The sequence below is a fragment of the Onychomys torridus genome, chromosome 18, assembly GCF_903995425.1.
Source record: "Onychomys torridus chromosome 18, mOncTor1.1, whole genome shotgun sequence".
In the NCBI taxonomy this organism is placed as follows: Eukaryota; Metazoa; Chordata; class Mammalia; order Rodentia; family Cricetidae; genus Onychomys; species Onychomys torridus.
Genome location: NC_050460.1, coordinates 40,085,073 through 40,112,612, shown reverse-complemented (window position 1 = coordinate 40,112,612; position 27,540 = coordinate 40,085,073). Strand labels below are relative to the sequence as shown.

Below are 27,540 nucleotides of genomic sequence, written 5' to 3'. Positions count from 1 at the left end.
CCTTCTTTCTTTCCTTCCTTCCTTCTTTCCTTCCTTCCTTCCTTCCTTCCTTCCTTCCTCCCTTCCTTCCTTCCTTCCTTCCTTCCTTCCTTCCTTCCTCCCTCCCTCCCTCCCTTCCTCCCTCCCTTCCTCCCTTCCTCCCTCCCACCCTCCCTCCCTTCCTTCCATTTTTCTTTTCTTGAAGAACATTTGTTGAAGAATCTAGCATATTCCACAAAAGCATGACTTAACAAACTTACAACAATCGTATTCTTTTGCCTTGAAGGCTAAATGTTGCTTTTTCTTTCTTCCCACATAGCTGCCAACAGATATTTTCTATCTGTTAATGTCAGAGATTATCACTATATAGAAATCTTGGTCATAGGGATAACTACCACAGTTCTTCTGCTTAATACTTTACTTTTAAAAGACAATGGTAGAAAGAAATAGTTCTAAGGTTTTTTGTTTTTGTTGTTGTTGGACAATTCAAAAATATTTTATTAATTGAAAATTTCATACCTGTAAAGAATGTATTTTGATCTTACTTACTCTCCATTCTCCTCCTCCACCTACTCCCCCAACACATCTCTCAACCTTCCTCAGGTCCTTCCCATCTTTTAATTTACATAACCTGCTGAGTTCAATTAATGCAGTCTATGTGACAATAGGTGTGGGCCCATTTCATTTCATCCTATTTTCTTTCTCTAATTACTATACAGACCTTGAAATATACAATTATGCCAAACAAACCTGTTCCAATTCTCAACATGAACACTAAAAGCTTAAGGCACCTGCTTGGCGTGAAAGAATGAAGTGAGCCTCATCTAGTTGTTCTGATTGCCACTGCTAACAATGCTTCTGCTGCTGACTATGCCCCTCCTCCTGCCCTACTCTTTATCTTACTGCTATTACAATTAGTAATTCCTTTTTATTTATCTTTAAGTTCTCTGTTCCCTTTTTTCTTTTGTTCAAAATAGATTATTTTTCTCATATAATATATCCTTATTATAGTTTCCCCTTCCTCTACTCCCCCCTACCTTTCCTCTCCTATATATTCATTTCCTTTTTTGTCTCTCATTAGCAAAGAGGAAGCTTCTAAGAGATAACAAGCAAGCACGACAAAATAAAATATAATAAGATAAAGCAAAAACTCTCATATTGAAGTGGGACATGACAAACCAACAGGAGGAGAAGGGTCCCAAGAGCAGGCACACGAGTCAGAGACCAACCTTTTCCTCACAATTAGGAGCCCCATAAAAATACTAAGGTAATAGCTTCAGTATATATGCAGAGGCCATGGTGCAGACCTGTGTAGGTCCTGTGCTTGCTGCTTCAGTCTCTGTGAGCCTGTATGTGCCTTGCTTAGTTGATTCAGATGGCTGGGTCTCTTGGTGTTCTCCATCCCCTCTGGCTCTTACAATCTTTCCGATCTTTTTTTCAATGTGATCCCTTGAGCTCTTAGGTAAGCAATTTAATGGAGACCAATAATTTAGACTCTTTTTCTGCATAATATCTGGATGTGGATCTCTGTATCTTATCCCATATGTTTCCAAAGGAAGCTACTCTGATGATGATTGGATGAGGCTCTGATCTATGAATATAGCAGAATATCATTAGGAATAATTTTATTGACTTTTTTTGACCAATAGTTTTTATTTTACCCTAGATCTCTGGGATTTCTAGTCTCTGGTTCTTGGTTACCGAAGCAATGTCAGATGTGGGTTCCTTCTCAAGGAGTAGCACTTAGACCACGTCAGATAATGGTTGGTTGTACCCACACATTTTGTGCCACCACTGACCCAGTATATTTTCCAGGCAAGACTTTTGTGGTTGGGTTGGTGTTCACGTTTCTCTTTCAGAAGCCTTCAGAGTACCTTCCCACACCAAAGAGGCTAGAACATAGGGGTAAGGGCTCCATGTAGGCACCAGATCCACTTACCCATGTTCAGTGAGTTGTGTGGATGTTGTTCTTGGCAATGGGGCCTTGCTATTAGTTTGCAGACCTCTGTCTTTTGTCATAGCAACAGCCTGGATGATTTGGGGGATTTCCATGGTCAATAACTCAGTTGAATATACTCTAGTCCCATTACCAGATGCCTTGCCTGGCTGTAAGAGATGGACAGTTCAGACTCCATATCACCCATTACTAGGAGTCTTCATGAGGATCACCTTCATAGATTCCAGGAAGTTTAAGATGATTTCTTTTTCCTAGCATATTTTTGGGCATTTTTGTCTAAAATTAAGTGGTTGAAGTTATGTGTGTTCATTTTTGGGTCTTTGATTTTGTTCCATTGGTCTACATGTATGTTTTGTGCCAATACAATATTGTTTTTATTACTATGATTCTGTGTTCCTTTTGCTTAGGATCATTCTTGCCACCCAGAGTATTTCAAGGTTCCATGTGAATTATAGGATTATGTTTTTATTTTTCTTTCTGTGAGGAATAGGGGATTTAGAGCAAGATTTCATCAAACCTATAAATATCTTTTAGCAGATATTGTGATCATTTTGACAATATTAATTTTACCAATGCACAAACACAAATTCCATTTTTCTAGTGTCTTTCTATTTATTTCTTCAGAGGTTTAAAGTTTTCATGGGGGAGACCCTTCATGTCTTGGTTAGGTTAATTCCTAGATATTTTATTTTCTTTGATACTGTTGTGAATGGGAGTGTCTCAATAATGTCTTTCTGAGTGTTTTGTGTTGGTGTATAGACCAAGTATAGATTTGTGTAAGTTTCTGCATCCTGACACATTGCTGAATTTGTTTATCATTTCTACAAGTTTTAAGGTAGTGTTTATGGGATCTCTAATGTGTATTATGAGGATACTTTGACTTCTTCTTTCCTTTTTTGTATCCCTTTATTATCTTTATCTTCCTTTATCGCTCCAGCTAGTATTTTTTTTTCCTTTTGTACACACTATTGAAAAGGAGTGGCGTTAGTAGACACTCCTCTCATTGTCCTGATTTGAGTGGGGTTGTTTCAAGTTTTTCTCCAGTTAGCATATGCTGCCTGTGGGTTCTTGTGTATAGTGCTTATTGTGCTGAGGTATGCTTCTTCTAGCACTACATTCTCTAGGACCTTTATTACAATGGTGTGCTGGTTTTTGCTAAATTTTCTTCTACATATATTTAGATGATCATGTGATTTTTGTCTTTAAATCTATTTATGTGGTTTATTACATTTCTTAACTTTTATATGGTAAAACAACCCTGCATTTCATGGATAAATCCAACTTGGTCATGATGTATAATATATTTCACGTATGTTTGTATCCTATTTGCAAGTATTTTATTGAGGAAGTTTGAGTCTATGTCTATCAGGAATATGGCCTGTAGTTTTCTTTTATGGTTGTATCTTTACCTTGTTTGGCTATTAGAGTGATTCTGGCTTCATAGGAAAAAATTGAGAGTATTTATTCTGTTTCTGGGTTTTAGAATAGTTTAAAAAATGGCTGTAGATTTTCCTTGAAAGTCAAGAAGAATTGTGCTGTAAATCCATCAGAGACTGGAATGTTTTAAACTTGCTGAATTTTTATTATTATTTTGATCTCTTATTTGTTATGGGTCTTTTTAGGTTGTTAACTTCTAGTTTTAATTTTGGTAGTTTGTGTTTTCTAGAAATTCATTCATTTCCCTTAAGTTTTCCAATTTAATGGAGTGCAAGTTTTTATAATAGTCCTTTACAATATTTGGAAAACCCCCTGCTTTTGGTGTAATTTTTCCCTGTTATTTCTGATTGTCTTAATTTTAGTCCTCTATTTATTTTTGTTAGTTAGGTCAAGGGTTTGCTAATTTTATTTATTTTCTTAAAAATCCAGGTCTTAGATTTGTTGATTTTTTTGTTTTACTTTCTTCATTTCTATTTTGTTGACTTCTGCCCTGATTTTTATTATTTCTTGCCTTTGACTGGGTTTGGATTTGGTTTGTTCTTGTTTTTCCAAATTTTTGAGCTGTGTCATTAAGCCATTTATTTCTGCTCTTTCTGAATTTTTGATGCAGACTCTTAGAGCTAAAATTTCCCTCATAGGACTGCTTTTGAATGTGTCCTGGGGTTTTGTTATGTTGTGTTTTCATTTTCATGTAATTCCAGGAAGTTTTGTGATTTCTTCTTTGGCCCATTGTCAATAAGTAAGGAGTTGTTTGATTTCCACGACTTTGCAAATTTACTAGTGCTTTTTTGAGAACCACTGAGAGATTGACACATGTGGCCAGGTGCCATGCAATCAAGTACATCAAGACTAGCTCATGATGTCTGTCCAGGTTTTAGTCAGAAAGGCTGCTGATAGCCTGGAGGAGTCATAGTGCATGTGTGAACAAGAGTGGCATATACCCCATCTGCTCTTGTTTTGTTGACTATTCTGCCTCTTTTACCTGCAGAGAAGACTGGAAATTGTACTAATTAGATGAGCAGCTATGTTTCCACCACAATTACTATGTGAAAGTGGTAAAGAAAAGTTTTTTCTGATACTAGTCAGCTCTGTTATAGATATAGTAACCATATTTTTAGACAAATCTTGAAGCATTTTTTCTAACATCCTTGCATGGGGGAAGGTAGTAGATATTTGTAGTTATCTGATAACTTGGAACAACTCCAAGAGATGTTTTAAGGAAATGCTCTATTATAAGCCACTCCTGGTATCTAGTTACTGAGTTACAGCTGTTAATTATCCACTGTTCTTAGAGACTACAGCTTCCCAAGGTCAGGCAACTACATCTTGGATTTCTTTGTTAAATGTTAATATAGTTAGTGAAAACAATCATATACTTTTGTGTTGGATTAGTAAAACCTCTATTCTGATCTTTCTCTATTTTTAGCTTAATTATTCACCAGTTGACACACAGTAGCAGAACCAACTACAGTGGCAAACACCTGTAACCCCAACATTGGAGAGGCTGAGCCAGGAGGATCATGATTTGTGGGCAGCTTGAGTTTTATAGTTAGACCCCTATTAAAAATACTAAAATGCCCAAACTAAACAAAAGAAGTGGAGAAAATTAAAGACTTTTATTCTATATATGTAGTCAGAAAGCAAGCCCAACTATGTGAGCTCTGAGAGTATTTGTAAGAAAACACATGTTTGCTCTATGTGATGCAGAATCCTAAACAGGAAAAGGACATTATCTGGCATGCATGCCACAGCATGGTGGTATTACTTTTGAGATGCATGCAAATAACTGGGGATAGGTAGGGATAGGAAGAGAATCTTGCTTCCCAGGGACAATAAACTTTACAAAGGAGCTAGCATATGAGTGCATGGAACCCAATAGAAGCTTCTAGACTTAGAAATAGGAATGACCTCCATTCCTACAGCTCTCAGTAGAGTGACACACCCTGCTGGTAGTAGATTCTTCAAAATGAACCTTGTTAATTAGCGAGTGGATTCAAAGCCTCATAGATAAAAGGGTATATAACCATGTTGGTTGCTGAAGCACATGTGAGCCTAGTCAGATTTGCCAAGTAAAGTTATGATAGCCAAGCCCTATGTCTGCCTTTGTGAATATGAGATCAGTAGCTTCTTAGTGTGTTTTCTTCTTCACTGGATGCTAAAAGGATGGCACCTCTCAGTGGAATGAATGCACTGCTGAGCAGAAAGCACCCAGCTTGCACCTGCACTGGTAACAAGAAACAGTACTCAGTAGAGCAGAATGCCAGAATCAGACAGAACGACATTCAAGCATCTGACTTATTTCCCACTATCTGATTACACACTGATGATGTTTAGAAACCCGAGGAGTAAGTTCTAATCATGGGTTGTCACCGGAAACACCTCATTAAAGCTAACATAGGCTGCTTCGCCTGTTTCTACTTTTGTGTGTAGTGTAAGAGTGTGTGCACATCTGTGTGCAGTTGTCCTCACATACGCAAACATATGCACAGGCCTGGGGCAGATTTCAAATGTGTTCCCCTTGCTTTTCTGTCTTGGTTTTTGAGCCAGGATCTCTCCCTGAGCTTCAACATGGTGATGTGAGTTTGGCTGACTGGAAGCCCACCTTCAGGCTCTACCTACTTCTGCCCAATCAGGTTTACAGGTGCCCTGCTTTCTACATACACCCTGGGGATCTGGGCTTGGGATCTCATGCTAGGGCAATAGCACTTTAGGCCCAGAACTATCTTCCTAGGCTGTTTTCCTTTTCACCACTCCTTTCTACCTAACAGAGCACAATCTGGCCATACTTGTTACTCACTCTTACTTTTATTTATTTTTACATTGCTAATATTTTATTTTATTCCTCTCCTGACAGCCTGTCTAGCTCTTTGTTTATGAAATCTGATTTATAGATATACATCTTATACAAACTTTCATTTTAGAGAACACTTCTTTTTGGTAAAGGAAAGACATCAGGCCTTCTAGCTCTTGTTATATTTGGACTTTTGCTTTGCTTTGTTTTGAAACTTCTGAGTTGACTAACATGCCTGTACTTCAGTCTTTTGCAAATAAATGCTATGTTTATCTTTAAGAGTTATTCCAAATTAAGGTTTTTTGGCTGTGTAATTGAGAACCTGAATATCACCTTACATTCCATCAAGGTTTTCTGAGAAAACTGGTGATTTTCTTCTGCTAAGGTCATAGATAGACATCTCTCTCTCTCTCCCTCTCTCACTTGTCTATCCAGTTTTTCCCCTCCTCCTCTATATTTTTTTGCTTTTTATTTTTATTCTTTTAAATCTTTATCTATCTATCTATCTATCTATCTATCTATCTATCTATCTATTTATGGTTTTCCAAGACAGGGTTTCTCTGTGTAGTTTTGTGCCTTTCCTGGAACTCACTTTGTAGACCAGGCTGGCCTCAAACTCACAGAGATCTGCCTGCCTCTGCCTCCCGAGTGCTGGGATTAAAGGTGTGCACAACCACCGCCAGGCTCTTTTAAATCCTTAAAGATCACTGACTCAATATAGATATGAAGGCACATATTTAGATTATTTCTGTAATATCAGAACTCAGGAGGCTGAATCAGGAACCTGTGCAATGTAGGAGACCCTGTTGTTGGGGGTGAGCCTTTTAGTACTTCAGGCAATTTTCTTAAAATTTCTGGGGCCATGGGTGCCCCTACAATGAAAAAATATCTAGTGGAGAGATGGGAAAGATAAAGTACATGATGGAGAGAGTGGAGAGAAAGGAAAGTGGAGCAAGTGGTTCATACACTGCAGAAAGGGATGAAACTGGAGATGTGAAGAATGGGGTTGTACTGACCTGAGTGGCCTGTGCTGCCACCTAAGGCCATGGTGATGACTGGGCCTGGGCTGCCACAGAGGGCTATATCTGGATCCATGACCCCACTGCAACTAGGGTATATGATGATGACCATGGCCTGTGTTGCTATTGAGGACCACGCAGATATCAGAGGTCTGGGCTGCTACTCAAGGCCATGAGGATATCTGGCTGGGCCTAGGATGCCATTGAGGGCCATGTCTGAGTCTGTGGTCCTCCTGGAGCTGGGGCCAAAGGTCAAGTGGATTTCTGTGGTCCAGGCTGCTGCCTAAAGCCATGTTGATGTCCAGTGCCATGCTTAGCTGGTTGTAGGAGAGCTTGCCACGCCCCTTGTGGTATGGATGCAGAACAGGTCCTGTTTCTCACTGAACTGCAGCCCCATCAGTGACTTTGGCTTGAGAGAGCTGGCTCAGTCCTTCATGGCATGGATGCAGTGGAATTGGCCCACCCTCAAAGCAGCAGCAAGAGAGTGCTGACATGGATGGTGTGGGTGCAAGGGAGCTTGCTCTGCTCTCACTGATGAGTAAGGGAGGCCAGACAGAGACCTTGGATGACCAACTCAGCTACCACCCAGGTCCAGAGGGGGTCTTTGAGTTCGTCCACTTTACAACCTACCCCATCGATGGACTGTAGTAGTTAAAAGGGTCCATCCTGTAGATCCATAGCCACAGGATCTCCATGATTCTGGGCAACAACAGGATATCCAAGAGGAGTCTCAGAAAGGACCCACTATTAATGGCATAGCAGAAGCCAGAGGCCTTGAACCAAACCAAAGACTCATTGCAATGAACATTTGCAAATAAATCTGTTTTGGACCAAAGGGAATACTGTGCGACATACCACGGCTGCCTATGTCACTGTGACAAATGAACGTGTGATGGGGAGAGCGGAAGGATGGAGGAGCCAAGTGGTGTATGTGTTGCAGAACCGGAGATGCAACAAGTCTGACTGGTCTGAGAGAAGGCAGTGATTGATAGGGCAGTAGGTCACTGCCCACAGATGTCAGTGAGAAGTTTTTCTTTCTTTGGGGGGTACATAAAGATGGAGGGCAAAGAAGGAAGAACTGGAAAATGAAGGGGACTGGTGTGCATGATGTATAATTTCTAAGAATCAATAAAAAAATGAAAGAAATTTGTTCCACCCCCCCCCAATTGATATATTTTCTTTAAAATATAAAAAAGAACTATCATAAGTTTAAATCACTAATTCATTATTAGGAATGTATGTTTGATAAATTCCATGTTACCTAATAAGCACTTCCTAAAAGCCAGTTCTTTTGTTACTATTAACTTAGGCTTCTAAGTCATCTTTGCAATGAATTGTGGTGTTTGGTTTATTAATAAATTTGGAGTATGATAACCTGTAATGCTGATGACTAATGGCACTTGTCTTAGTTAGGTTTTTATTTCTATGATAAGCACCAAGTTTAGAAGCAACTAGGTGAGGGAAAGTGTTTATTTCAGCTTACAGCTTGTGTTGGTCTTCCAGCAACATTAGGACAGGAACTCCAGGCAGAAACCTGGAGACAGGAACTGAAGAAGAAGCCATGGAGAAGTACTGCTTCCCAGTTTTCTTCCCATGGCTTGCTCATCCTGTTTTCTTATAGCACCTAGAACCATTATCCAAGAGGTCATACAGCCAACAGTGCCCACAGTGACCTGGGCCCTCCCACATCAACCATTAATCAAGAAAATACTCCACAGGCTTGCCCACAGTCTAGTCTGCTGGAATCATTTTCTTAATTGGGTGAAGGTATAGCGTGAAAAGTTCTAGAGATAAAGATATGGGGATAGGTGGGGGCTAGAGCTCGGTAGCAGAGTGCTTACTTAGTGAGCACAAGGTCCCAGATTCAATCTCCACATTGAAAAATAAGGGAAAGTGAAAGAAAGGAAGAAAGAAAGGAAGGAAGGAAGGAAGGAAAGAAAGAAAGAAAGAAAGAAAGAAAGAAAGAAAGAAAGAAAGAAAGAAAGAAAGAAAGAAAGAGGAAGAAGGGAGGGAGGAAGGAGAAGGAGAAGGAGAAAATAAAACACGTGGGTTTGTGCCCTAGGTTTGCTCCTGTGTGACCCCCAGTCAGAACTCCCCACTAAGCCTCTTTGCTTTCATTTCCACATTGAGGATAAAAGTCTCTAACTGGCATTATTGCAAGGATCAGATGAAAAGGGTGGCCTAACCAACCTGAGAAATGCTCTCAAACGGATCCAGCTAAGTTTAAATGAATAACAATTTCTAGTTCCAGGATATTCATTTTGACTTAACTGTTTTTTTCTTTTTGATGCATTTCATGGAGTCATAATTTAATGATTATGTGTGAGGGAACTATTTAAGAAAAAGAGTTATGGTCTATGGTTTCACCAACAACAAGTATTTATGGGATCCATGTTTAAGAAAAAAAAGAGTAGAAATAATTGAAATATGCTTTGATAAACCAATATATACAAACTGTTTTAATTTCAGAGATACTAGCTTTGTATGTTTTATGTTTCTGTTAGATCTCAGTTGAAACAATCCACCTTCAAAGTCCTCAGTATATATGGTAAATGGTTATAATGTTGGTCAGTTTAGGTTAAGAATATCCCGTGGGAACTCTGTTTTACTTTTCTGGAAGTGTATGACACCTGTCATTTTTTTAGCACATGACAAAATATGTTTCAAAATTCTGGGTGAAACTGCCAATTATTTATCCTACCAGTAGCCTAGAGGGAATCATACTAGAACATTATGGCATCTTGTTATTGCTCCTGATATAGAAGAAAAAGTAGATACATTTCTTCCTACAAATTATATATTGGCTTTATCAGTCTTCTGCATCACTCTGCCTAAATAATTATCAGTCCTTTTCTAAAATGCCATAATTATTGTGAATTAGTCTATTAAATTGTAATTTGATTTAAGATTTAAAATGCTGCCTGGAGTATAATTCTTGTGTAATGACCCCTTTTCTGGTCATATGCTTTCATTTACAAAGAACAGCTAAAAAATGTTTGTGCATATCACTGTAATCACTGTTGATGGAAACAAATGCTTATCAAATGGGAATGTAGATCTTGCACATCATGTTTTTCAAAAGTCTTAAGTCTTCAGAGAGATTTCATAGTAATAAAGATAGTGGAGATAGTGGAGTAGTTTGTCTAAGAATGGCCCCCATACGCTCATATATTGGAATGCCTTAGTCTGGCACTATTTGAGGTTTAGAAGGATTGGGGGTGTGGTCTTTCTGCACTAGGTATGGACTTGTTAGAGTAGGTGTGGCCACATTGGAGGAAGTGTGTCATTGGGAGTAGGTTTAGAGTTTTCAAAAAGCTCACACCATGTCTAGAACCATTCTCTTCACCTGCAAATCAGGATGTAGTGCTCTCAGCTACTGCTCCAGAGCTTGCCTGCATCCTGTCATGATTATCATGGACAAAATCTCTGAAACTGCAAGCAATCCCCCAATTAAATGCACTCTTTTATAAGAGTTGCCTTGATCATGGTATCTTTTCACAACAGAACAGTGACTATGACAGTTAGTTAATGGGACTTTCCCCAAGCCTTTATGACTGATCTAAGGAGTGAAAATAACTTTCTTCTGTTTGTAGGCTTTCCCCAAATTATTTTTTTAATGTTTCTTTATTCTAGGAATAAAATGGGTGGGGAAGTAAAGACAGTATTACTTAGGACTTCACTAAAAAAGGTAAACGTAATCCCTACCACTTTGAGCCAGTTTTGATAAATTCTGACTTTGTGGAAGCAAGCACCTAGGAAGCAAAGTTGAAAGTAAGGGGAGGTTAATATACTAGAGCTTCATGGAAATAGAGATCATGTAAGGGAAAAATTGATGGACAAATGCCACCACAGTGCCAAGCAATCAAGACATAGGTCACCAAGTGCTAGCCTGCTTATAGGAAGAATAAATCTCTCCTTGCTAAAGCCATCAAAGGAATTAAGGATGTGCTGCCAGGACAAATGGATCACTCAGGATAGTAAAAAGTTGGAAAATGGTTTTACTTATTTTACCCCAAAGTGTCCTTGAAAAACAAGATTCTAAATGAATGGAAAGTTCAAGTGGGATGGCAGAATACCGGGCTAGCAATGCTAAGCCTCTTAGTATGTACAAACTCAGGCTTGGTGAGTTGCTTTGGAAGTTGAAACAGTGATTTAGGCACATTTTCCCCAGTAGTGTCATCCGAGATGGAGGCTATCAGCAATGAGATTAGTAAGCTCACACAAAGAGGCAAGAGTGAAAAATTTATTTGTCTGTTGCAAAGATAAGTTTCATTGATGAGGGATAAGAAATTCATTTATCAGTAGGTATAAGGGTAAATATTTAGAGTGTAGTTTGTAATTATACTGATTTAGTAAAGTGAGGATTGTTAGGCTCATCTCCAAGATGCATGACTTCACTAGCTCTTTGTTTGCATTTGGTTACGTTTCCAGTACTCGACTTTACTTCTTGATGAGTGATTCTTAGGTTTAGTTAGACAACTGTTGGTTACTGGCAATGTGTGTATGCACCTATTGCATCCCTAGGGTTATTGTGCCATGCTGGATGTTGTTGTTCATAGGGGTCATAATGGATAAAACTATTTTTTACATTTCTCCCTTGGACAACTGATTAAAATACAGAGAACAAGCACTCATGTGGTGGTACCTAGTCTCAACTGATACATAGCTAACAAAATGATTTCACCTAAGGCTCAGGAATCATTGTAGAAGAAGGAGAAGAATGATGGTCAAATCCAGAGGAATAGGAAGTTTGCTGTGAGACTGCATCTCCTAGAAATTTCAGAAGTGTTATGCTAATAAAGACTAATTGACATGGCTCCCTAAACAAGATCTGAATGATAACACTAAGAAGACATGCTAACATGGAAGCGGGGGGGGGGGGGGGAGATGATGTGGCCTCAACTGTAGACAAAGAGGCGCAGACACTGGGGAAATGCCAAGAGTGGAAGAAATGTTCTCTAGGGAAGAGGTGAGTCAATATCATGTATTCAGCCCTGAGACCACATCTCTCTCTCGCTCTCTGTCTCTGTCTATCTATCTATCTATCTATCTATCTATCTATCTATCTATCTATCTATCTGAGTGTGTATATGCAGTTATTGTTATATGGACTATATATATTTAGAATATACATACATATATATGTATATAATTAAAGAAAAAAAAAGCCGTGATTCGAGAGAGAGCAAGGTGAGTACTTGGAAAGGGTTGGAGGGAAGACAGGGAAGAAGAGAAATAATGTAATTAATTATTTTGTAATTTCAAAAAGAAAAAGAAAACAAAATAGTCTTTTGCATTCTTTGCATAAAGAATTGGGGCTATAACCCTCCACTATCAGGAACAAAAGAAACAAAAGAATGTAAAGAGGGTGTGAGGGAAAATGAGATGCTGAAGACATGAGCACTAAAGCCAGGGACTAACAATAGTGAGCAGAGCTTCAGGCCAGGAGACAGAAAGCTCTAGGAGGTGTCTTCAAACCATTCTGTTTTGGTAGAAGAAGTCAACATCAGATAATTCTTGACTTTCTTTGGTTGACTTGGGAGTTTTCAACCTCATGATGCTGAGAAAACCATAAGTACTTCTGGCTTTAGGTTTCTTCCTGAGGAGCAGTAAGTCATATCATATCCTCATCATGATGCTGGGCAGTAGACAGATAGCCACAGGTCCCCACCTTAGAGCCCTGTGACTGTGGGGTTTCTTGTGCTGCTAAGTGATGTCATTTACAGAGTTAGGTGCATCAACTTATCTACAAGTCCTAGGACTGTCAACTCATGATATTAGGACATAAGCCTATTGGAAGTGGAGGAGCTTCTGTAGAATTGTCCCTTGACATTTGCAGGAGAATATAATCTCATCACCTCTCACATAACAAAATTAATGCATGTTAAAGTCTCTTTTATAAATTGCATTAGCATTTGCATATAACCACTATACATCTTCCCATATACTTTGAATCATGTGTATATGACTTCCAATACCTGCTTCAAGGAGTGCTGTATAGATGCTCCCCTTCTGTATCATTAAGGATGTAAGTACATGATCTGTAGGTGTTCAGTACAAATGAAGTGGTTGGTTGAATCTATTAGTGAAGAACCCATGTATTCAGAGACCAATGACTATGTGCTGAATTTTCAATGTCAAAACAACACTGAGGGAAGACTGCTGGTTGGAAAAAATGTTCTCTGAAGATATTCACATTCTGGTCTTTGGAACCAGTGACTGTTACTGACTTTATAAGTCTGAAGAGAAAAAGAGCTGAGATGTGATTAAACTAATTCTCTGGACTATGTTGTTGATCCTATGTATGTGGATTTCTTCTTCCTTCCTTCCTTCCTTCCTTCCTTCCTTCCTTCCTTCCTTCCTTTCTTCCTTCCTTCCTTCCTTCTTTCTCTCTCTCTCTCTTTCTTTCTTTCTTTTTTTTGTGTGTGAAAGAGAGAGAGAGAGAGAGAGAGAGAGAGAGAGAGAGAGAGAGAGAGAGAATCAAAGAATAGCCTCAGATGTTGTTTCTCAGACTCCCATTCACACTTTTTTCCCTTCTAATATTGAGTCTCTATTGGCTAGCCTCTCTGACTAGTAAGCTTGAAGGAACTGCCTGTCTTCAGCTCTTGAATTTTATTATTTATTTTTCCTGTTCCTATGATAAAATATTTTGGCAAGTTTGGAGGTGTGCCAAAGGGCTATGTAAAATGGTAGTTTTACTAATCCAGCCCATTCCTTAACTACATTCTAAATATTTGTTCTCATACCCACAGACAAGTATAACCATCACACTCATCAAGGAAACTTCTGTTTACAGCAGACAGAATATAGGAAACCACAACCAATCAAAATGCAGACTGGTGGAACTCATTCCCAATGGATACATCTACAACAACAACTCCTGCACTTAAGACTCACGGATCACTGTGGAAGAAAGATTGTAAGAGTCATAATATCAGGGAGTTTGCTCTGATATTTGGTCTTCTACTAACACTAGAAGCTATAAAATCTAAAGCTATAAAAAAAACCGTAACAGGGTTGGGGATTTAGCTCAGTGGTAGCATGCTTGCCTAGCAAGTGCAAGGCCCTGGGTTCAGTCCTCAGCTCTGAAAAAACAAACAAACAAACAAACAAACAAACAAACAAACAAAAAACAAAACCATAAGATCTCACTAACATGACTGTTTAACATGAACCAAAAAAGGACGAAGACAATAGTTCTCATAAAGTGGAGAGGGAAAAGTCAGTGAGACTTCAACCCTAGAGAAAGAGGAACAGGCAACTAAGGAGAATTGAGAGCAGAAGTAGTCTACCCCAGGGAAGAGCATACCAATTTGTCATCCAATACCAAGGGATCGGCCCTGAAAACATACAACTGACATTACACAAACAGAACAGTTTATATTTGTACAGTTAGAAATATGTATGAGTGTACACGTGTGTGTGTGTGTGTGTGTATGTGTGTGTGTGTGTAACAACAGTTAATGAAAAAAAGGCTTTAATCTGAAAGAGAACATATACGAGTTTGTAAGGAGGAAAGAGACAGTGGAAATGACATAATTACATTATACTCAAAAAATTAAAATTTTTTTTTAAAAAGGCTAAATTCAGATCTGCCAGTTCACCCAGCAATGCCACTCCTGGTCATATATCCCAAAATCTGTATCTTAGTATATAGATATTTGTACATCCTGTTCCTTGTTGCTCTGGTCACAGCAGCCAGAAAATGGAAACAGCCTAATATATGAGTAACAACATTATGATACACACACACAATGGAATTTATTTAGCTGTGAAGAAAAAAGAAAATTTCAAGAAAATGGAAAGAACTGAGAAATATACACCAAGTAAGAGGGACCAGGCTTGGATGGATAAATACATTGTTAGCTGTTTGCTTTCTCTTGACAGATCTTAGCTTGAAATTCTAAATTGAAATGCTTAAAAAGGCTAGGAAGCTGGAGAAGGGCCTTAGAAGGGGAAAGGCAGAAGGAGCCCTGAGGGAGGAGAAACAGCAGAACACCCGTGATGTGACTGTAATTGCTGCTTTCAGCAGATGATTATCATAACATAAATACACATATGCATTTACCGCTCTCTTGGACAGTGGCATGGGATAGTACATAATTTAAGATTAAACAAAACAAAACAAACAAAACTATTGACTTCAGTTGTAAACGCTGATTACATGGCAAATCCAAGACAAGTCAGGTTTGTTGCTGTATTCTTCTCTTAAATGCAGGTTAAACCAAAAGGCTGAGTGTACAGCCAGATATCAAGCTAAGTCTTATGTAAGCACAAGATATATTATGGACTTGGCTGTGAGATCCAGCAAAAGGAAGTACCCCTACATCCAACTTTCTAAATATTCTTTCTTCCTTCAGAAATCTGAAGAAAAAGAGATGGGTAGTATATTTGAAACAGAGAACAGAAAAACATTGGCCTGGAGTTCAATTTGTAAAAGGCAAATTTATGTAATATTATTAACAGGGTGTGTTAGGCCTTGGTGACTGTGGCTTATAATTTTTGGTTTTGTCCAATCACTGCATATGCTTTAGTGAAACTTCACTATTAGGATAAGAATTTGTACCGTATCAAGCTGATGAAAAGATATGCTGGCTGTACTTTCAGGAGGGGAGGCTTAAATCTTCTAGATTATGTATTAGCCTATAGAAAAATGTCTGCTATAAATCAAACAGTGAAGGGGAAGATAAATAGAAATATCACTTACACAACTTAAGTAAATCATAGCTCTCTGAACAGATGAAGATAGGTTTCTAATGTATCCCAGAATCTAATCAATATTTATATGTATAATTCAGCTATTATTTGGCTTAAAAGGGCTTATTGGGAAATGTTATCATTTTTACTATTTTCTATAAAGAAAATATTTTCTACTTTCAAATAACTCTGGACTTTGAAATTATAACATGTTTTTATGTTCAAAAAAATTTAAGTGGAAAATTCTGAAGGACCACTGAATTCAGTGTTGTATTTACATATCTATATCTGTATAAAACAATGATTATAAATGTTTGTTTTAAAAGGTGAAGTACAAATGTGAACTTAACAAGAAGTGTACTCAAACTCCTTGGCTACAAATAAATATCTGTGATTCTAAAAAACATCTTGGTGGGAAAAGAAAGGATAACTTGAACTCTTTGATTATGAAACTAGACATTTCCCCCGGGCTTGCACAAACACACTTAAGTCTTCATTTGCTTTGGTTGTTTATCAGTTTCTTTTTATTCTATGATTAAATTATGGTTGGGACATGTGAGGGTTTCATTTTGGATAATGACTTCTTTATTCTTCAACAGAGGTAAAACCCTTTCTGGTTGAATACAAGTCTCTCAGAGCCCTTTCCCCTGTGCATGCCTGTCCTCCAGGCTCCAAGCCAAGATCGACCTTCCTCTTACACAAACTCTAGTTACTTAAGCTTCCTGCTCAGACTCCTTTTGAAACAGAGTGGATGTGATGTAGCAGATCTGCTTTCCAGCATGTTGGTGGGCTTAAACACTAAGTCTACATCACCCACTTAGCAAGGTAGTCATAACATTTGGCAGAGATGGAAGACATTGACATCATTAGTCATATCTTCAAGCAGGTTTAATTTCAGGTCACTTATCACTCAGTACTTTTATTTATGACATCCATCTGGGAGGATTATATTCTATAGGTCTTTGTTTCCTAGGCATTCACCATTGTAGAGTTGGACGGAATCCTATAATTATCTACATCATATGATTTTTTGACTATTCTGGCTTTTTTTGACTTTTTGTATACATTTCTCCTCTTCCCACTCAATTTACATTGTAAGCACAACCTTAGGGCTGAAAAATAGCACTAAAGCTCATATACCATCCTGTCCATTTGCCTTATTAGTTTGTATCATCAAAAAAAAAAAAAAAAAGAGTGTAGAATAGTTTGGGCCCTTTCTTGAGATAAGACAGGTCACCACTGAAAATTCACTGCTAGAAACTTCTCTGTCTTTGTTTCCAGTCACGACAAGATGCTTAAAGAATAGAGCATTTTAAAACTTTCTACCAGATTGGGTTTATCACACCTATATATAGTTGTTCACCAGTAAAACAAGAAAGCAAACACCTCAACAATAAACAACTGGGAGTTTGTTTTGTATTCAGAGCACAGACTCCAATCTTTTCATTTCCTATGAACTGTATTTAGAGTTTGCGGTAAACAGCCACCTCAAATCAAGCTTAAGCCAGGGATCAGGAAAGTGATGGATTTGGGAATTGGAACAGACACTTTCTCTAAACATGTGCTGATAATTCTGGCAAACAAATGGTTCTGATAAATTGATTGGGTTGCTCTGAGAAGAGAAGCTTGGAGAAGTAGCGGGTGTCAATGCAGTTAGGAGACATTTAATGCTTTCTGTCTTCTAGAAATTGAAGGTATGAACAACCAAAAACCTTTATTCTAATTTGTATTAAAAAATAGTAAGAGCAAGGTGTCCAACCCTAAGTAATGGGATCAAGAAGCTGGCTTATGTACCAGGGATAGATCCCGGTCACACTGCCAGGGGTCCCTCAACCTGCCTCAACTGAATGTACCAGGTTTTGCTGTCCCCCCCTCATGGGAGAATTTACCCTGTTGGAGGAGGGGATGAAGGGTGACAGGGAAGAAGGTGGGAGGGAGTGGGAGGAAGGATGAAAGGGGGATCTGTGGTTGGTATGTAAAATGAATAAAAATATAATTAAAAAATTGTAAGAGGTACACATATGTTCATTCATACCTACATAGCATGATAAATGTAAACAAGCATTATGCAAGGGCTATAACTGTCTAAAAGCAAGCAAAATGTTTAAATGATACTATAGAGATTAAAAGAAAATGAAGTATGTATACAATTGCCTAGTCTTAGATATATTATAGAAATGTAGTCAGAGATACATTAATAAATTGGACTCGATATCTGGCATATTCTTTGTGACCTAATTTGGATTTAGTTTACTGTGGTATAGTCTACTCTGCCTTGTCAGATCATGATTCATCAGCTTCTGAAACCTGTGTTTTGATCATCACTGGAGAGGGCATCAAACTCTGTTTTCTAAATGTGTACCTGGGTTTGTTTGACAAGATACATGAGAATGATGAAGATTTATTGATCAGGCTTTAATATAGATAACTGCTTATTATTACACATTCAACAATGACACAGAAAAGCACGTTCAAAGTGCTGAGCCCACATATTATTCTGACACATGCTTCTTACTTTCCTCTCAGTTGTGAGAAACCATCCATGGCAAGGGTGCTATAAGCCACACTAATGAAGTCACATCTTTAAATTTGGTACATCTCTGATCCATTCTTACATATTTATACTTTTACCTGGAAAGTTCAGTGGGAGGAATATGACTACATTTTATAGATTATAATTGAATTAACCAATGGCAAATAAGGAGCAATGAAGAATGAGGCTGAGACACATCCCATGGTCTGTAGATAGATATAGCCATTTTGAATTGATGAGTTCTTTGTTGAAAGTCATCAATCCACAGGAACCTCTTTATAACTTTTCAATACTGTCTTATTACTGCTTCCTGCTCTCAGAGCCCTGATACCAGGAATGGTCTGATTTCCACAAGTGATGTTTTTAATCCACCATTCTATCTCTCAGTGTACACATTCACCCTTCCCACATCATTGCATACACACACACACACACACACACACACACACACACACACACACACACACAGAGAGAGAGAGAGAGAAAAAGAGAGAGAGAGAGAGAGAGAGAGAGAGAGAGAGAGAGAGAGAGAGAAGACACACATGGTTATTTTTATTGGTTCATTAATTTAAAAGTAGGACTTTGTTCCTGATACAGCTAGGACCTCCAACTGCTCTAAGCTCTCTTTCTCCCAACCCTTGCCCTCCATTGCTCTTCATCCTCAGTTTGCTCATGTAGATCTCATCCATTTCTCCATCGCTGGGCAATCCCTGTGTCTTTCCTAGGGTCCTCTTTACTAGCTAGCCTCCTTGGAGCTGTGAGTTGCTGTCTGGTTGTCCTTTGCTTTACATCTAGTATCTGCTTATGAGTGAGCACATACCATGTTTGTCTTTCTGAGTCTGGGTTGCCTCACTCAGGATGATTTTTTTCTAAGTCCATCCATCTGCCTGCAAACCTCATGATGTCATTGTTTTTCTCTGCTGAATAGTACTCCATTGTGTATATGTACCACATTTTATTTATCCATTCTTCAGTTGAAGGGCATCTAGGTTGGTTTCCTGGTTCTGGCTATTACAATAATGCTACTAGGAACAGAGTGGGAGAACAAGGAAAGAAATACCATGATAAATAAAGACACCATGGGAATAGGAGGAAGCAGAGTGCTAGAGAGGTCCCCAGGAATCCATAAGGATGATTCCACTATATACTACTGGCAATGGTTAAGAGGGTCCCTGAAATGACCTACTCTGGTGATCAGATGGCCGAACACACTAACTGTCATGATAGAACCCTCATCCAGTAACTGATGGAAGCAGATGTAGAAATCTATGGCCAAGCCCCAGGTGGAGCTCCAGGAGTCCAATTGACAAGAGAGAGAGGAGGGATTATATGAGCAAGAGATATTGAGACCATGATTGGAAAAAGTACAGAGACAACTAGCCAAACTAGTGGAAACACGTGAACTGTGAACCAATAGCTGAGGAGCCCCCATGGAACTGGACTAGACCCTCTGGATAAATGAGACAGTTATTTAGCTTGAACTGTTTAGGGGGCTCCCAGGCAGTGAGACCGGGACCTGTCCTTTGTGCATGAGCTGGCTATTTGGAACCTAGTGCCTATGCTGAGACACTTTGCTCCTCTTTGGTGCAGGGAGAGGACTGGACCTGCCTCATCTGAATGTACCAGGGTCAGCTGACTCCCCAGAGGAGACCTTGCCTTGGAGGAGGTGGGAATGGGGAGTGGATTGGGGGGAAAGACTGGGGGGTGGGAGGAGGGAGGGCAGGGTAATCCATGGTTGATATGTAAAATGAATAGAAAATCTCTTAATTAAAAAAAAAAAGTAGGACTTTGGAAATCCCACTCCAATGTCAAAGCAACAGGACTATCTGATACACAAACAGTGAGTGACAGTTGAGTCACAAGAATGCTATAATTATCAGCTGGTCCATCTCTCTGAAAGCATACTGGAGAATTGTGAAGAGTCCACCTAGTCTTTTCATTTTAGCCATTAGCTTGAAAGAGAATGGATAGAAGAGAGAGGAGATTTAGTAAAAGTGACTTTAGAATAAACCAAAGTAAATCAAGCCTTACTGAATTAGTCAGGTTTCTATGGAGGGTAAGAACCTATGAAAATACAACTTCCAAAGAGACTGATGGATTAGACTGGTTTATACAATATGGTCCTGATGGTCCAACAATGTTTGTCTGTATGCTAGAGATGCTGAGAACCTAGTAGATGTTCAGTGCACAAAGCTAGAGGCCTCAGTTGTCCCAGCTTGGCTCTGAAGGCCCTGGGGGATTTCTGGTGAGCTGCTAGTCTTCAGTCCATGTCTGGAGGCTGAAGACTGTTCTGATGTTAGTGAGGAATGGTAGTGATAGCAGAAGCAGTGACACATACTCACTCCAGCAAGGAGCAAAGAGAGGAGGCAAGGGCAGTATGTCTTTTCTCTAGGACCTCTTCATAACTTGACCAATTGTTAAAAGGTGCTGTTTACTCAGTCTTTCTAGAAGAGACTACCATAGAACTGGCCTGAAGTATGGTTCTCAGCTGATGATGGGTCCAATTAGGTTGACAGCCTAGGTTAATCATTGTCTCCACCATTGGAAAAGGTGACTGGTGATCTTCTGTTTCAAGAATCACAGAGCCTTGATTGTTGCCAGTGAGCTTCCTTGTTAAGGAGTCTATTCAAACAGGAGCTGTTCATTCCCTGAAGGAAAAATCCAAATACAGCTTCTTGACTAGGTGTTCAAGATGATTTGCCTTGAGAGAAATGATAGCAGCTTTTGTCAGTTCACTGAGTGTGTGGCGCAGCTTTTGACATGATTCCAAATCCCAAATTAATTTTAGCTGCAAATATTTTTATTAGCCAGAGAATTTAGGGAAAATGAGTCTGTGTTGGATCACTGTGGGAATGATTGCATTACACACATATGCTGTAATGACAAAGCTTCAAGGTTTTGTTTGTGCACAGAGACTGTTGACTTCTGAGTAGATTAGATGCCACATACCAGGATACAAACAACAGAAGACATTCAACTCAATTTGGTTATCTGAAGAAGTAGATTATAGAATTCTTCTACAACAAAGGTTTCAGGATGTGGTTTGTAGAGGCCAACAGCCATGTATACCAGCATGTCTTACTGCCCTCATTGATACACAGGCAAGTATTTATTTTGTTAGTTAATATAAAAAAACCTAGTTTTCTCCCATAAAGTGATATAGTTAAAGTGAAGGGCTTATTCAAATAAATAAGATCTTAGTGGATATATGATTAATGCTAATGATTAAACCAAGCTTATTTATGAATTTGTGGAAACGTGGAGCTCCTCTAGCTAAAAGGGGATTGTCTGTGGTATGTAATATGTGTGCACACGTGTGTGTGTGGGGGGGGTGTGTCTGTGTGTGTGTTTAAATACATGCTTTTAGAATCTAATAGCATGTTAGAATGTGCATGGCTTTGTATTAACATGCATGTGAATTAAGGCATACCTGTGCTTCTGGGTATTGTTCTCTCAGATGTCAGAGTATGACTCATCCTTGATTCTTCAGGCTCCTCAGTTATAAACAGAGGCAACTTCAGTTTCAGTGTGAAGTGCAATAGCATCAGTGGGATGCAGGCAAATGAGGGAGACACAATGAACTGCCACCCAAACAAAGGTTCTGAAACCAATCAACTGCAGCGACATGATGCTGCTGGTCTGTAAACCATCCCTTCAGCTTTATTGAGGAGAAATTAGAACTTCAGAAACTGTACATAATTCCTGTCGGTTTGTGCATATACATAAATTTATGTTGTCACCAATATAATACAACTATTCTACATGCTCATCATCTCACAAGGTTTTCTTACATTTATATTACATTCAAACTATGTATTATTTATCATATCCAAATAATCTTAACACACAGTGTATTTTTAAAAGATTTAATGTGAAATTTACCTTCTTACCATTTTTAAATATGAAATGCCCCTCGTTAATTATGCACTCCATACTGTACAGCGGGCTCCTGGAACTTACTCTCTTGTATAACTGTAACTCTGCACCCTTTAAGCAAGTGCCCAGTGTTTCTCTCCCCATGCTCTGGTTGCTACCCTTCAACTCTTCACATATCTATAGCTTTCTCTGACTGTCTGAAAGGCCTCACAAGGAATCATCATGTAGCACTTTCCCCATAACTGACTCATTTATTTAGTGTAAGTTCCTGATGGTTCATTAATATTGGAAGGATTTTTTTCCATTTCTGAATGTGAATGCTGTTCAGAACATGGGCATACTGTATTATTATTATTTTTTTTACCTATTCATTGATTTAAGAAAATAGGTGGACTCCACTTGGCAGTTGTGAATAGTGCCACAATACACAATGTGCAGATATCTCTTCACCTTATGGATTTCAAGTTGTTTGTGTATACACCAAGTAGTGGGAATAGTGGACTATATGACCTTTCATTTTTACTTTTATTGAGAAACATCGTTTTCTTTAGCCTGTATACTAATTTACTTCCCCACCCATATTATATGTGTCCCTTGTATTCCATTCCCTTTTTAACTCCTTACATGCTCTGTCTTTGTAATGACAACCATTATAACAGGCATGGAATTGTAAGTTTTTGTGGTTTTAACTTGCCTTTCTGTGATACTCTTGATATTGAGCTGATTTTCATATACCTATTGACTGCTTGAAATTTTTTAAAATTATTTTTTCTGTTATTACAATTGAACTATTTTATTAAACATATGGAAATTTATGTTTATCAACAATGCAGTAACATTTCTTCCTTTCTGCCCTGTGAGGCTACCATGCCAGAACCTCATGCTCAATTTAACCTACGTTTAGCTGCAGACAAGACAAGATGGGCATGGAAAGTGTAACTTTTGAAGTAATACCACAGACCCAAAGTGTGAAACAAAAATAAGCAGAAGGTAGTGGCTTCTTTTTCCGGGTCCTGGCACTAAATTGTTCATCATCTCAACAAGAAGTCTTTCAAGAACAGAAGCTCACAAGCATGATATGGTTGTGCCTTGCTCTCTTGGTAGTGTTTATCCAGCCCATCCATCCTGGATTCCTAACTAGCTGATCTGAAATGTCTAAGAAATTCCACCCTGAGCCAGGCAGTAATGGCACATCCCTTTAATTCCAGCACTCAAGAATCAGAGGCAGGTGAATCTCTGTGAGTTTGAGGCCAGTCTGGTCTACAGAGTGAGTTACAGGACAGCCAGGTTTACACAGATAAACCCTATCCCCCCGCGCCCCCCACACACAAAATATTTTTAAAAAAGAAAGATAAAAATACAAAGAAAAGAAATCCCATCCTGGTTTACTTCCTTCTCAAATATCTACCTTCCTTTGAACCTATAAACAATAAACAAGAAAACAGATCAGCTCAAAATTTGAAGAGGACTTCTATATGAAACATTTGTCCTAGAAGCCACTGGCCCAAACCTGCAAAGCTAGAGACAACAGATGATGAAAACAGGTCCAGCTAGAAATATTTCAGGTACCCAAAGAGCTCCAGTTACCTTGCATCTGTAGATTTAAAGTGATCATCATCCACAGTAAAATAAATATGCCCCTCCTTGCACAGAAAATCGACTGCTTGTTCAATTGAGGCTGTAGGGTTGGAGTTGGTTCGTGGGATCCTCTCAATCCTATGGTCTTAGGCAAGCCTTGATAGAATTTAGACCATAGTGAGGTTATTTTATTGTATGAAGTTATTCTCATTGCAGTTTCCTGGCTCACCCATTCCTGGGTTGCTGATAGAAGGCATCCCTGCTGAGGGTTGGCTGTTGGATTTGCTGAGCACCATGTGTGAATTGGCCACTTCCAGAATATGTGTGAAGAACTCACTTATATCTTCCAGGGAATGATCTTAAAGGCCACCAGGCTCTTTTTGTTCTGAAAAGACCAGAAATATCTAGCCACTTTTAAGTATGTTTCTAGAGTAACCACAGTGTTTTCACCACTTGTGTCCTCGGTGTCAACCCACTGCCAAACATCCATGGGTACAGCAGTTACATCATCTATTTTGTAAACAATATTAGTTGAAACCTTCTCTGCATGTCTGATCATTTCCACAATAATGACTGGTGAAAATCTCAACATTTCTAATTTTGAATGCTTCATCAGTCAGAGTAGCAGAAAGCAGTTGAGATACGGTATGGGGCGCAATGTGCCGGGCTCCAACTCTAGATTTCTTCCCTGCCTACAAAGATGTGGATAACTGGAAGCTGCTGGGGGACTGCTGGTAGCCATGTGCTCCTCCATAGGTGGAGCTGCCATAACTTTCAAATTGCTATTGCACATCCTGGCTGCCATTTCCCGAGAAAGAGATCCAGAAAGCTCGGGTCTGTAGATGTAGAGCTCAGCGAACACCTCAGAACTGTTTCCACTTGGTTTCTTTTTTAATGTCTATTTAGAGTGGTCTTAACTAGATGTGTATGTTTTCTTCGTGACGTTAACATTTATGAGCAGTTGGAGAATTGGAAGGATATATTATTCTAATACTATAAGAAACAATAATTTCTCATCAGAAATGTGTTAAAAATATATTAATATCTCTTTGTGAAAGAGCAGAGGTAAGTGACAGTCTCCAGTAACACTATTCTTTCCCTGCCTCTGTCACCTTTCCAGTAGCAATAATTCAAGTCCATGTTGATCTGTAACAGTCCTTAGTCACTCTACTCGGCATTATAAATGTTGTGCAAATTCAAAACGATAAATCAGTAATGCATTTATTTCTTGAAATAAAGTTTATATCAAACATAGCTACCATTTAGATTCTTACTTCTTGGGGTTTAAATCAAATTAGCTCAACCAAGCGATTGTTATCCTCTGGAAACCCAAAATTCCTTCTATAGTTTTCATTAGTTCCAAGTATGGAACACAGAAACTCAATTACTGATAACAGCTTTATACTTCCTTGTAGCATGAATCTCAAAGAGTTCTTATTAATAAGAACAAACCTGAGGCCAGTTATTGGGGTGATTGCTGGAAGATCAGAGAAGCAGAACAAGCCATGGCTATCTCACCTTGCTAGTTCCTCAGGTGATCCTGTTTCCTCAGGCTGGAAGCTTCTGAGTCCTCCTCCACATGAATCTCAGCTGAACTGTGTTGCTCCAAAGCTTAACTAACTATATGCTTTTTCCTCCTTAGTTCCTGGTCCTCATGCCTTATATACCTTTTTCTTTCTGCCCCCACTCCCTGGGATTAAAGGCGCAGGTCACCAAGCTTAGCTGTTTCTAAAGTGGCCTTGAACTCAGAGATCTGGCTAGCTCTGCCTCCCAAGTGCTGGGATTAAAGGTGTGTACCACCACCCCCCAACTTCTGTTATGGCTTACTCTTCCCATTTTCTAGCCACCATTTCTGGCTTTGTTCTAGTGGCTGTCTGTTCTCTGACCCCAGATATGTTTATTTCGGGGAACACACAATATTTCAGGGAACACAATACCCACCACACTTCCTCTGAATTATTGTGTGTTTTCAGAGTGTACATATGATTACGTGGATTGTTTTTTTTTTCTTCACTTCAGGAGAAAGTCATTTATTATATTTCTTCCCCAAACAGATATACGTAGTGAAAGATATGCAGCAATTGATAAGGTTTTGGAAAAATGAAATGACTTTGCAGACATAAAAGCAAAGAATGTTGAATTAAACATTGGATAAGGTTTCTTTCTTTAAAAATACTTTGTGTTATAAGATGGCTAATAATAATGCCTCTTGGCAAAATCTAGAATTAGAAAGGAGACGAACCTCTGGGTATATCAGTGTGATAGAGTTTCCAGATTGAGTTATCTGAGATGGGACTGTTATCTTGTTGTGAGGGTCTGAGCATGGGCACCAGCAGCCCTAACAAGCTAGGCTCTGCACACATGTTCAACAGCCAATTAAACAAACAAGCATTAGAGGAGAGCGGAAAACAGAGGTTTATTCAATGTGGCCATGTTAGGGAAAGGAACAGATATCCAGTGTGTCCCCTACCCCAGCACCTCCATCTTTGGGGTCATGACAAGAGCTTCAGGTTTCAGGTTAGGGAAAGAGGTATGACAACTAAGCAGTCCTGGACTGCCTGTGCCCCATCATGATTGTCTTGACTCCGGTCTCTCCTCCAATGAGGGCTGAAAAATTATCAGAACTGTGTGAAATCTCCATCTGAGAGATGAGCACCCAGCTTGACTGGCACAAAAGCACACCTAGCTTTTTTTTTTTTCTACCATAATGAGACTCCTGAAGAAGTTCTAATATCCTGAGGTCTATTGTTTCAACCATTTGATACCCAAAGGGAGCAGAGCAAGGGTCACTGTAGAATATCTTCGTTTCTTCTTGCACACAGGGTTTCCCCACTGTTTTTATTTGTTAATCTTGACAAGAACTTCGCCTGTGTCTAAAACAAAAACAAAAGCAACAAAAATACAAGTGGGAAGCAAGGTTAGTGGCAGGTAACACTGTATAAAAGCATTTCTTCATACCCTCTTGACTTCAATCATTTTTTGAAGGGCTGGAACAAACGACTCCAAATCTGTTGTTGGCTTTGTTGTGAAAGCTCCACTAACCTCAAACTTACAAACCTTTTGCTTCATCCTTCCACTCTTCTGCTCAGTGCGAACTCACTTTGAGTCTGATGATTTCCTCCTTTGTCTCTGAACAATAGTCCCTGAAGACATTCTTAATTAACTATGTGGCAATTTAATCTTGACTATCATTCATTGCTTAGATGAGATATGTCCTGGTTTAGTCTGATCTGGTCCCACTTTGGGAATAAGGGACAGATGAAGAGTTAGTGCCAGGAAAACCCTCTGTGATCAGTTTTAAGGTATGGAAGGAGTATGTCTTAGGTCAGACTTACTATGAGTACATTCTTGAGTTTTAATTCTCTCCTCTTGGTGATTTTAACAACTCAAGAACATTGCTCAGGTTCTTTTTTATCAGACAGTTCTGTTACAATCTATAGTTCTGTAGAATGATAACAATCAACAATTACAAAGCTTTAAAAAACTATAACCAGGGAGTCTGAACATTTAAACTAGTTGAAAATTAAGACAGATATGTGCCTTCAGTGACCAGTGTCCAATGTCTTTTAATTATTAAAAGGTGCTGCTGGGAGTAAGGAAGAGCTGGAGCATATCTAACTATCCTTGCTTAAAGGAAGTGATCACATTACATTTATATACACATGAACACAGG

At 38.9% G+C, this 27,540-nt stretch overlaps 1 pseudogene; it reads right to left on the bottom strand.

Annotated features, from left to right (window-relative positions):
• Positions 1–26,936, bottom strand: part of LOC118569396 — a 138,199-nt pseudogene extending 111,263 nt beyond the window's left edge.
• Between the last annotated feature and the right edge of the window lie 604 nt (positions 26,937–27,540).